Source organism: Molothrus aeneus, chromosome Z (assembly GCF_037042795.1).
Source record: "Molothrus aeneus isolate 106 chromosome Z, BPBGC_Maene_1.0, whole genome shotgun sequence".
In the NCBI taxonomy this organism is placed as follows: domain Eukaryota; kingdom Metazoa; phylum Chordata; class Aves; order Passeriformes; family Icteridae; genus Molothrus; species Molothrus aeneus.
In genome coordinates, this window is record NC_089680.1 from 66,868,124 (window position 1) to 66,881,394 (window position 13,271).

Consider the following 13,271-nt stretch of genomic DNA (forward strand, 5'->3'; position numbering starts at 1 on the left):
GCTAGTTCATTATTTCCACACATGAAAATGCAGAACCTCAGATACAATTTTCCCTAAGGACTGAAAGCATACTAAAGGCAATAACAACAAAAATGAAAAACAGCCCTACTTGGGAATAGAATAATTATATTTCTAAACCATTTTTCACCTGTTTAAAAAAAATGCATTACAATGTTCTGCAGCCTCCACAGAACTAGCTGATTCATATATATACACATGTACATATGTATGTTTTAAATTCCCACTGTTCATTAATTTTTGACTCTGAGCTCCACAGAGTCCAAATGCACTCCTCAGAGCATCTGTCTTTCAAAGCTGGGACAACACCCAATATCCAGCTGTCACTAACATATACTAGTAATAAATAATACAAATAATGAATAATATGAATAAGTGGCAGGGAAGATTTGGGAGGATAAATTTACCCTTCAGAGGTCGTGTACAAGACCTGATTAAATGTCTAACAGGCCCAATTTTAGAAGCAGTGAATTTGGCTTATTTTAATTATTAGCTTTACAGGAGTCATCAATTATAGCTTGAGATACAAATCATTGACTGCTAAAAGCTAATAATGGGGCAGGCACTATACATCCTCAAATATCTCTTTTAAAAACAATTCTCTGGCATGTATCAGAGTTCCCTAATCCATTGCATGTATTCTGTTTGCCAAATCCAGCAATAAAATATGCAAAAAATTCTACAGAGGCAGCAGATGTTCTTGATAGCAAAGAGTTTGTAAAAAGCAAAAGCATGTGGAGGTGGTTAGAGCAGTTTTGTCTGCTGAAGTGTCAGCTGGGTCATTGCTGGTGTTGGTCAAAGCAGGACAGATCTTCTTCTGAATATGAAGTTGCTCAAAGACAACAGTTGTTGGGCCGGGCCTAATGGAATAAAAGAAAGAATCTTAGCCTGAATCTTGCTTGGGCCTGTGTTTTTTCCCAGGATCCTGCCAGCACTGTCAGTGTCTCTAAAGAAAGAGACACTGGGTATACAGAGCTGTCCTCCCAGGTTACTAAAGCCTAAGAACTACTGAAGGTTGGAGTTAACTTGGAAATGGGAAGATTTTAACAAGTTATTAAATCATAAATTAACTCAGTTCTGAAGTAAAACCAAAGCATTACTTTACTTACATTGCAGTGCTTGCCATATATACGTGTTACTAAAAAGGCATGAAATTATTGCTATGCAGCAGGAAATGTGGTATGAGATGCTGAAATTCTATACATATATCTGGAGAAGTTGTGGGTACATCTTCATACACACAGTCATGCTCTGTCTCTGAATTCTGGACTCTGAGACAGGTAGCCCAATAGAAAAGCAATCCCACTAATATGCACCTGTGTTAAGAACTGTACATCACAGAGACTTGTTCTCACTTTTCCATTCAGCTTCCAGACAGCATTATTTGGGGTTTGATCCCTGTATGGGCCATTCACTTAAGAGCTGGACTTGGTCCTTCTCAGTCCCTTCCAATTCAGAATATTTTGTGATTTCTGGTTGTGATTTCATGCCATCACATCTCAGATCATAGAGCATTGACAGAGCTGATTCTGTTAGAGGCAAATGTCACATGTGCAGCATGGTGTACAGTTTCATTGCTCCATACTCCTCCCTGGTGTAGGCCTTTTGGAACCATTGGTGACCCTTCTGTCTCCATCCCTGAGCATGAGAAAATGAGTTGGATTCTTCACCTCTGTTGCAAGAGGATTGTCCCCGTTGTCTCTGTCTTCAGGCCTAGAAAATCCACTCTGGAGTGCGTTGGGCTGGGTTAGAAGAGATTTTACTCGCAGGGGTCTCAGTCTTAGGATATATCATTTTATTACCGGCTGGGTTATTGTTACTAGACAAAATAAAGGAAGGAAAATGAAGTAAAAGCAAATTTTGAGTCAGATTTTTTATTTCCAGTGATGTGATTTACTATAGTTTTCACATTTAAAATATGTTAGAAATCAGCATCTCTGATCATTGGGATGCCTGATATTAGTTGTGAAGCCAGTATCTTCTATCTTTCTATAAACACATTGCCTTCTAAAGGAATATTTATAATTACATGTAATATTTGTTCTATGGAGATTTTTAATTGCTTTACAATTGCTGAACAATACAGATTTAAAGTCTGATGTTACATATTTTATGATTAAATTAACAGAAATTGTACCAGAAAGCATTCCAATGAAAAATTAATTTTATTAATTCTAGATTAATCTTTGTTTTAGTTCACAAGTACAAATTTTAAAAAAATCAAAGCTTAATGAAGTTCTCAGAAGAATAGTATGTTTCATTTCTGCGAAGTAGTCAGGAAATAAGGCAAATTAAAGTGCAGGAGAAAGGTTCCTATCAATAACAAATTTAATTTAATAAAAACAAACTAGAAAGAGTTCTTATGTGCTTCAAGTAAAAGAAAAAAGAAGTTAGCAATTTATGAGTATATTGAAGTATATTTTAAACATATATGAAGTATATGAAGTATATGAAGTATACTTTAAACATATCTGCTTTTGTTGCTGAGATTATAAATAATTTCCAGAAAGTAGGTAAGAGTTATTGACCTCTAAACACAAAAGTTGTTACGATAGGAATTAGGTCAGCTCAGTGTAAGATCCTTAGAGGAGAAGAGGCTTCATTAGTTGCGGTTTTTTGCATTTTGTTATGCCAAAGAAAGTGTTCAGCTTCAGACTCTTCTTCTTGAAACTGTAATGATAGGTTACTGATAGGTTATGATTCTAAGGAAACTAAAAAAAATAAAATTAAACTCATTAGTAAGATATTTTTATGTGAATTTGAATTGCTGTAGTTTTCTAAATGTACATACTCTCTTGGTTTTGAAAAAGGTTTTGCAAAGTATTCTTTTACACTGTGTCTCAAAAAAGACTGCCCACTCTGTTTCTTTAGGATTGCTCTCTTCCTGCTGTGTCTAGCATGAAGTTTTATTTTTCTACAGACACACTTTCATCACAGGGTATGTGTCACAAGACTACCCACTGTGGGATCTTTCTTTACTCAGATATGAGCTTTATGAAAATGAAGTTTAGACCGGATAAGTTAAAAGCTGTTATCAATTCCTAGCATCTGGGGGCAGTAGGAGTGCTGCTGCTGTTCCATGCAAAGGGATCATGCAGTTAAGCACCAGCAGTGACCAAGGTGGCTTCAGCCTCAGCATATGGAGTCACATCTCCATTCTCACACCCTTCTGCTCTTGCAGAGGTCTCCTTTGTGGTAAAACCATAGCTGTGAGACTGCATTTATGACACTGAAAAACATAGTCCAAAGCACTTTTATTTCAGCTATGTGATTTAAATGCTGGTATTATTACTTTGTGTGACAGAATTATTTTACCACCTATTCTTTAAAGAATCTGCAGCAGCTCACGAGACTTCATAGGGTCTGCACTTAAGTAGAAGAGGATAAATAAACTAAATAAACAGCATCAAACAAAACTCATCATTGCCTGAGGATTTACATGCTCAACGGCAAAGTCCCAAGCCCCTTCCAAAGTGTATCACTCAACCAACGTGAGAAAAAATGCATTTTAAAATCAATTATGTGCATGTCAATGGTGTTGTACTCTCACTAATGTAACTGAGATCAGTTAGATTATCTACACCAGGCTCAAAAGGTCCTGCTAGCCTAATGTCTTGCTCCTAACTGTATTTATCATTCAGACTTTGGGGCATGAAGGAGCCCTTTGATGTCTGACATGTGGAAATATTCCAACAGCTTTTGGTCTCATCCTTCTCTCAAAGAACTGAAAATCAGCTCTAACACTGAAACATGCAACTGAATATTCTTCTGCAGAAAAGTATCATCAATGATTACATCTTCAGAATGTCCAATTCCTTATAACTGTAAAAATGGCTTTGAACTAAAATAGTTCAGAATGGCTATACATTTGCAATCACTCTGCATGGCCAAATAGGGAAACTTACTGCCAATATACATAGGAACCTGTCCTTAAGGAACTCCTTTTCTGCCAGAGAGTCTTTCCACAGGAAACATCAACATATTGAACTTCCCACTCTAAATAACCTCACAAGAACTCTATAAATCAGAAAACAGGCACATGAACTCATGGTCCTCACTTTGCAGGCACATAAGTTCATGCAGCTGACAGGTTGTATTAAGCCTCTGAGGGACTGTATACATGAATCAGGGACTAAGCAAAATCAGAGAACTGAATTTAGATTGAAATTGGTTTTTAAATTACCCAGGGTAATTCAGAGGTCACTCATTCTTGCATGACAAAACATCCTACTTCTCATTCTGGTAAACCATGAGGGACAATTTATTACAGAGTACTTTAATTTATTACACAGACTGCTTCTAAACATTTCAAAAATTAAGCTTTAATAATTAATTTACCTCTATGATATGTTTTATCTGTCTCTCCTGAACTTGTCTAATATTTTAGATTCTACTCAACTTTTTTACTTTTACTTAGGGATTTGTAACTGACAAAGAACAGTAGACCTTGAAATAAGGAAAATAAAAATAGGCACAGAATAAGCTGCTGAAATCTATTGTTCAACAGTGTAGGTGTGTGTCGTCTATAATTTATCAGCAGCATAGTCTGGAGAAATGGTTACATTCAAAAACCTTAGACATATCTCGGTTTCAGAGGAGATTTCTTCAAATGCCAGATGCTGATGTTATTTTAGATTTTAAAATGGTTTCATGTTTCAATAAAGGTTGGTAATGGACAATCACTGCAGTGTGCTAGACATTCCCTGCACTTACTGCAGCTGAAGGGATCTCAAAGCACGTCAGGAAGGTCCTGGTATCAGACTACTCATTTCTCCCTTGATTTCTTTCTCTAATGATCCATGTAGTCAAGACATGCTTATTAATGAATAGAAGCCACTGTTATGAGAGCACTAAGTGTCCTTTTGCCTCCATACTTACTGGGAAATTGTTCAGAGTGAATTCGTCTAATTAGTTTCAATTTTTTCACTTTTACTTGCAACCTCTTCATATGTTGGATCTGGTCATCAGTGGAGGCGAAAGGTATCTGATGTGAGCTGCTGCTGCTCTGCTCATTTGTTTATGCTGTTCCTCTCCTCCTCACACAACAGCCTTGCAATAAACACTTCCCAAGGCCTCCTATCCGTGCATCTCAGTTACTCTCATGAAAATATCTCAATTGCTTGACAACTGTTGGAAACAAGGCACAATATTTGCCTGAAATCTTATGTAATATTGGTCATGTCATTGACACTCTCTCCTCATGGTATTGGAGATTTGAGATTAAGTGGAGGGTTAAGTTTAAATTGGTCTGTTTTGTCTTGCAAGCTCTCCAGAGAGAGGAATATTCACAGTCTCCCTCTACAGCCTTGCCCTGACATAAGGCTTGTAGGATGTGCCACATTCTTCCTCTTCCCATCTGTTTCAATCCCTTGCTTTTCTCTAACAAACAGTCCTCCCTCCTCCTTAGGAATTAATTCTCTTTTTCTTTTCTTTTTTTTTTTTTTTGAAATAAATTCTTTTTGGAGAGGACTGTCAATTTTGTCAAGGTGGCAGCTCATTATTTTGTGTATTTACCTATTATCCTCCTTCCTCTAATAACCATAAAGATATTAAATGTCTTTCAGAGAAAAAAAAAAGTGAGGTAATTGAGCAAATTAATGTATAAAGGTATTAAATTACTCATTCAAGATCTGAGTTCATCCAATCACATTAAGGTTTACTGAATACCAAGTACTTCCAGAAAATATTATTCCTCTGCTGTAAGTAACAAATGTCCAAGAGTCTGCAGTCCTGAGAAGTTATTTTAGAAACTGAAACAGAAAACCAGATATAAACCTTGAAGAGCTGCAACAGGTACAGCTCATGTACACAAACTTAAGTCAAAGCTGATATAACCAACTATATAGAACAGAACATAATTGACATTATTTATGTATGGCCTTTCTTAGGATGGAGAGGACTGCACTTAAAAGAGAACTTGGTAAGATGTTTCAGGCTATAAGTCTTAAATAGGTTTTGTCTTTTGGGGATGTTTATTCCTCATGACAGTTTAAATTTTTCTTCTGTTTTTCTGCCCATAAAACAGAGACAAATACACTTATTCCTTCTTGAGAAGCTTTGTGAGTTCCTAGAAGAAAAAAATATAAGAACTAGAAATTATTAATTAATTAAATAGCATTTTAATTTAAATTCTGAGGAGAAAGCCAAAATGACTACTGGTCAGTTCATTCCCAGGGTTATTCCTTCTTTGCTAATTACATGTTTACCTGAGTGAAAGAAGAGTTGTGTACCCTAAGGACACTACTGAAGTTATAATAGACTGTAAGCTAGGCACATAATTAGGCAGTTTTAAATTTCATAAACTATAGGCTATTTGGTGTCAAATAATTATGGTCTTATCATTTCCCCAGTAGAGACAGAGCTTAGAAAGTAGAAAAAGTACTCAGAAATAACCTTGACGTGACGTGGTCCAACAGCCCTCCAGAAGGAAGGGTTAGTGGTGGAAGAAGTGAGGCATGAGCATCCATCTCCCTGCCCAGGCAAAGTTATGCAGGTGTCTTAGGGCAGACAACGAAGAACCAGCTTCTTCATACTTCCTCCCAAACCTATTTTCTCTAGCAGCAAGGCTGTTCAGTCCTGCCCTGTCACTGGGCACTGCAGAGTGGTACTGCATTAATTTCCAAGCTTCCTCCACCCCCCACACTGCTTCCATTCTTCGGCTTTGCTTCACCCAGAGTTAGTGAGAGCAAACAGGAATCACAGAGGGGTATTGCTGCCACACAAAAGAGCAAGAACTACATCACTGCATCATGCTGCAACTTCTGTTAAAAATTCCAAATGGTATCTTTAGGAAGAGATCTTGTTTCACAAATTCAGGCTGTAATGTCTGCAAAATAAAATCTTTCTGTGCCTATCATTTTGCTGAATTAGGAGCAATTTGTCCAGCTAAACTCAGCTTTAACACTTCTTACCGAGCTGCCAAACATGCTTATTTAGTCACTGTAATCCCATCCAATGCAACATATATCATCTGATTGTGCTACCCACCATGCCAAGGAGAGACTGATCCTGTCCTTCTTCCAAGGTTACATCATATGCTGGTAATGTTTCAGAAGGTACCACAGCTCAGCATATGTTTTTCCCTGCCTTCAGCACGAAATGTGTAGGAGAGAGGCTATTTGGATATGGCTCACAGCAGACAGCACAGGCTGAGAGTGTTTTAACAGGAAAAAAAAAATCTTACTGCTGTTTTACAATTTGTTCTGTTTGTCTTTTACTTAATGGATGAGATTTAACTTCACCTTGTTGCAGATAGAGCCATTATCCATTTTCCATTGCATGGATTTGTAAATGTGGTGTGACCTCTTGTGGTGCAATAAAATATTACACACTTCATCCATGTGTCACGCCGTTCATCCAACCTGCAATCGACATACAGCCCATGTGCCTGGATGAGGCAGGCAATTAATAGATTTCTATTAATCAAAGAATAACTCTTGTCTGAGAAATTCTCATTAACGATTAATTTCTCTGCAGCTGATGCCTTGAGAGGCTGTTCTGGAACAGAGGCTAGAGTTAAAGAAATAAAGTAGGTATTCATTAAAAGGCCTTACAAGGATACACCTTGGGCAGTACAAGAGCCTGGCCGGGGCTCTGCCGAAGTCGACCCAATGCAATACAGCCAACTGGTCATGAGTTTTCACACTTTTATAAGTTTTGGTCCATTTACTTACTGGGGTTAATTGTCCAATAATATCTCCAAGTTATGATGTCCCATCCTCCTGGTTTGCTCTCCTCAATTTGCCGTTGTTTATGCTTTTTGGGCCTGAGGCTGTAATGCTCTCCTTTGTTCTCAGGCTGGAAAAGGATTGGTTTGTCTAACTAAAATATGAAGAGAACTTGCTAACACTTAATGTTAAGTTCAGAGTTACACACCAAGGCAGTACAGAATCTGAAAAATATGAAAGCTAAAACTTAAGGCATCACAGTCCTTTAATAAATGCATGTATTTTGGATAACTTTTAATTACTAGCTAATTAAATTTTCATTAACTTAATCTATCCTTAGTTTATTTTGTTTTCATTTTGGATTATGACTTTCAAATTCCACATTCAGCAGTTATGTAAAGAAGCTGGTAGTGAAAATGCCACTTCATACTTATCATTAAAATGTTTGTCACTGAAGAAATTGACAATTAACAAGCAATCTTGTTAATCAATCTGATTGTACACATAGGAGATCTAATACACACATGCCAAGAGCAAATGTATAAAAGAAATGTAACTCTGCAAGCTTAATCACTGGATGTTATATATCTATGTAGGTACTGGCATTCCTTAAGCAGCAAAGGAAGTTACAAATGCACTGTTACTGTATGTAGTTGCTTTCTATAACCATGCATAAATCTTCTTTAAAAGAAAAAGGAAAAAAAAAAACAGGAGAAAAGTGGTTTAAAAAAATCTTTGTGCTTCATATTGTATATTACTTGTGGCCATGACAACCAACAATAGCAGCAAGACTGCAATGCCTCTGCAGTCTTAGCACAGCAGCAGCAGCCCAGTGATGTGCTGCATGCAGGGCGCCCAGAGGATGGGAGCCCTGGAGTCACACAGGGGCACCTGCCCTTGGGTGTTACAGCAGAAACACTGATTCAATAAATCCATCAGAAACAACTTTGTTTCTGTTTCTAATGTAGCCCAAGTTGTTCTGCTCCCTGAATGACACCTTGCAGGATTAGTCTACATGCAATTTTAAAGCTGGTAGAAGCTTAAGGATGCCACAATGTCATTTTCTTATTCCTATTTATAACAGACTCCTCTCATTACTTGAAATATGCAGTGATGTATAAGAACACTTTCAGAAATGGCTTAACAAGTAATTAGCATTAACGACATTGCAGGGAGGATCTAAATTTGATTAAACTTTAAAAAATACTCACCTCTCCTACTTGCAGTACAGTATTTTTCAAGATAATAATGCAAGATGGGAAGCAGTTTTGATTTTTCTTTCCCTTTTTTATCTACACTTCCATATTTTCTTTTTTACTGCACTTAGTTTAACATGTATCAACTTCTGACTGCTTTCCAGTGTCAGTGGTTGTTCCTGATTTAGTTAAAATTGGTTTCAGGAAGACATGTCAATTTTACTGGCAATGTCCTTTACCTTTTAATTCTGTGTAAAAGTTGTATTTACCAGAAAGGTGAAATACAGGAGGTCTTAAAAGTTCAGCTTATCAAGAAGCCATTCAAAATGAAAATAGAAGAAAACGTCAAGCTTTTTGATGGCACAGCAAGCCATTTGATGTGTGTATATAAAGAACACCTTTAAGAAAGAAATCACTTAAGAGTAAGAAAACCCAAAATCTGGCTGAAGTTTACATATATTGTCTAATTCTGAATGAATTAATTAGTCTACTGTGGATCCTCAGCTTTCATTAAGGATCTATAGCATGGTTACAGTGCTGCTTGGGAACTTTTCTGGGGGAGTTTTACAAGGCTGAAGAGAAAAATAAAACATCCAAAATTTATTACATCTTAGGGGAAAGTTGGGAAGGGAAGGGAAGGGAAGGGAAGGGAAGGGAAGGGAAGGGAAGGGAAGGGAAGGGAAGGGAAGGGAAGGGAAGGGAAGGGAAGGGAAGGGAAGGGAAGGGAAGGGAAGGGAAGGGAAGGGAAGGGAAGGGAAGGGAAGGGAAGGGAAGGGAAGGGAAGGGAAGGGAAGGGAAGGGAAGGGAAGGGAAGGGAAGGGAAGGGAAGGGAAGGGAAGGGAAGGGAAGGGACATTAAGATTATGTGATCATGCCCATTTTGAAGGACAAGAATCATCTTCTGCATTTGATGGCTCACAGACCTGAATGTGGCTTTACAGATCAAAGTACGAACTGTGTGAAAAAAATATAAAGCCTGCAAAAAGAACATGAGAAGTAATTGCTTTTTCATACCCATTGTTACAAAAAATGAACATGATTTTGAAACCTTCTGAAAGCCAATCACAATTTTAAATGTTAGAATGGTTGGACACCTTCAAGTGACTAGAGAAAATAAACTTAGCGCTTTCTGGAAAAGCAGGGTCTAAATATGTTGTGGATTAATGTAGCTGAACATATAATGAGAGGAAGTTGGAGGAATATGGGGAACCAAAGCAAGGGCCCTAAGTAAGACCCCTAAGCAACGTGCAGAAGGAGCAGTCTCATTTATTGTGATAGATGTAGGTGACAGAGATAATTCTGGCTGTAATAAGGGAAATAATGGATATCTTCTATCATAAATACCTTGGGAGATTATTTTTCAGCCTCAAATTTGAGCCTGTAAACACAGACAAGTGAGAGAATTTGTCCCTGTAATAAAAGTTCCAGTATCTGACTTCCCATTCATCAATTTCCAGTTAGACAGGAATGGCCGCAAAAGAATCCTATGCGTTAAAAAACAACATAAAACATTCACAAGTTTTTTAAACAAACTTTTTTGTTTCTCTTTGACATTTTTTAATTCTCTGACATGGTGACTAGTAGGTATCCTTCAGAAGTATAACTACTTTTTTGCATCTCTTCCCCACACCCTTCCTTTTCTTCAGCAAAAATCAACACCCCCTTTATACCTCTCGGCATTGCTTAATCTCTCCAGCAAATTTCAATCCAAGATGTTACCTCCCCACCTGCTTCTCCTGCCCTACAGGCACTGTTTGCCACTTGCAGCTCCTTGCAGACATAAATGCCAGCACACAGAAGGACGCAGCTGTCACTGCTTCCCTGAGCCCCCACTGCACTCCCCAAGTCACTCCAGGTACTGCAGCACTCGCTGCCCAGAAGCCTGAAGAGGTATTATGAGACAGAATGAACAGCCAGGGTGAGACAGAGGTTGACCTGAGGACAAACTCTTCCTGAGCTTTGGATACTTCTGTTTTCTTTTCCCTTATTATTGATAGTGCCATAATGTTGGTTTTCCTTGCCATTGTCTGTGCATAAGGCAGAAGGGTTCATCCAACACCCCTGAATTTTGAAAACATTGAAGTGAATTGATGGGAGTTAACTTTTTAAAATTCTAATGGCAGTAGGCTTCATGCAGACTATGGGATCAACCCATGAGACTTGACTTGTTTCTCACTTTTTTTTTTAATAATCCCACTTTTCATCTATTTCAGATTCACAGCAATTAACATGAGAGTAGATTCAAGGTTTTAATGGGAGATATTCTTCAGCTTTCCATTTTGTTCACCTGTACGTCTGTGACAGAAACTCTTACAACTTTCAGTTTGATGAGAACTGGGCTCTCCAGTCACTTTTCTTGTTCATTTTACACACAAAAAATCAGAAAGTAAATTAATTTCCTAATTCCATATTTTAAACAGAAGAAAGAGAGTAAATTTCACTTTAAATGGGCTCCTTGGTGTATAATATTTTTTTTTAATATTAAAAAGAAATATCTGGAAAGATCAGACTTGTCCTGCAGAATTATACATACTGCTAAGGAGAGAAACTTCTTGCAGAATCCCTGTTAGATGCCTTTCATTGTAAACACTATTTTTATAAGAAGAAGTCAAACTTACCAAAAAAACCAACTGTTGGCCCTGATGTGCTCCTCTAACAGAGTTTTCTAAAGCTTGGGAAGTAGACAAGTGTGCTAAAACACATGTTGATCTTGCAAGCCTGAGCTAAACACCATAGGGGACAAACTTCAGATCTCACAAAATGAGCTCAACCTGTATAGCACAAAAAATTGAACACAAAATGATTATTCACTATTCCTGAAAATCATCTATCTTTCCATAATGTTTATTAGCCTCATGATCCATAAGAACTTGTGTATGCACTTCTCCTGCCACAGTAAGCTTTCAATTTAATTCCAACATATTCTGGAAATTTTGAGGTATCTTCCCATTAAATTAGGTCCAGACGGCATAAATCTCTGGCTACTATTTTGACTGCAAAAAAATCTACTTGCAGCGGTTTATTTTCCATGTGACATCTTATAAGATGAAATTTTCTGTGTATAAGCCATGCTGAAAGGTGAATATCCTTCTAAAGGTTTGAGTAAAATTAATTCAGTCTTCATGGACATATGCTACAAATACTTCATTCTGTATCTATAAGCATACACAGAGAGGTACTTTATTCTCCATGGTTTACTGCTCAAAATAGATTACTCAGTATTGTCTGAACTTCAAAACTGACAGGTCTGAAAATTGTTCTTGCAGAGATGAGTGGGGACAGCACACCTTTATATTCCTCAAGACAAACATGAGACAGCAGAATTTCTCTTGCTTAAACCTCCCATAAAATATCAGAATTCACTTCAGCCAAAATGCTTTTAATGAAAGGTGAAGAGATATAGCAAAATAGAAGGTTTAGTAACACCTAATCCTACTTTTCTTTCACCCTGGTGAAAAAAAGCACGTAGTTTTGGTTTTAGGTGCTTATATAAGCCATCAACACAATTCTTACTATGTTGTTTCTCTCTGTAGCAGTTACATTACAAAAGAATCCTGAAGAAAAACTTTAGATGAAAAATGGAAAAAAGAACATTTCCCAGATTTGTGCAAAAAACCCAAACATAAATAAAGTCTTAAATATGGTTGGAATATTTCCTCAAAATTTTAGAGAAATAATCTGTAATTTGGATTAATCCCATGTGTTGGATGTTGACCAGTCCATGGAATTATTCTTTCTTCTTGCAGATGCATTTTCAAAAAGGTGCCCTAATACTCTTATTGACAGATAGTGCAGGTATGAGGTAAAAAAGTTCACATAGTTTATCAGGAAGCACCATCAATTAAAGCAAGATCAAATCTATATAATGAGAGGCACACATTTAATATTGCTCTGCCAATTACATCATCAATGACATTTTTTTCAGCTTTCATTTAGAATTCCAGGAATACAAGCATTCAGGACTATAGATAATAAACTCAAAATGTGAGCAAATAGGACAAAAAAATTCAAGTGCTGAAATGGAAGCGCATGATCAAAATGATTGGATTCTACTAATTTTGTAAAGGTGTAAATCTGAAGTTATATCTCTGTGTACAAAAATTCTGAAGTTATGAATCTCTATAGATTTCAAAAATCAGTTTAATGTTTCAGTATTGATGGCTATGACATACAATGGATAATAACTGTCAATTTTAGAAATTTCACAATCTTTACTACCTTGAGTTTTTTGAATGTAAGTGTAATTTCTGTCCTGCATCATAGGTGGTTTTAAATAAAATAGACTCTGCATAAAAAGTAAGGTGGAGATGTGTTCTGGATTCATCAGAGCACTGATTAAAACACATTAAAAGTGTTGCTAAAGTTTCTACAGTAGAAAAAAACCTAAAAAT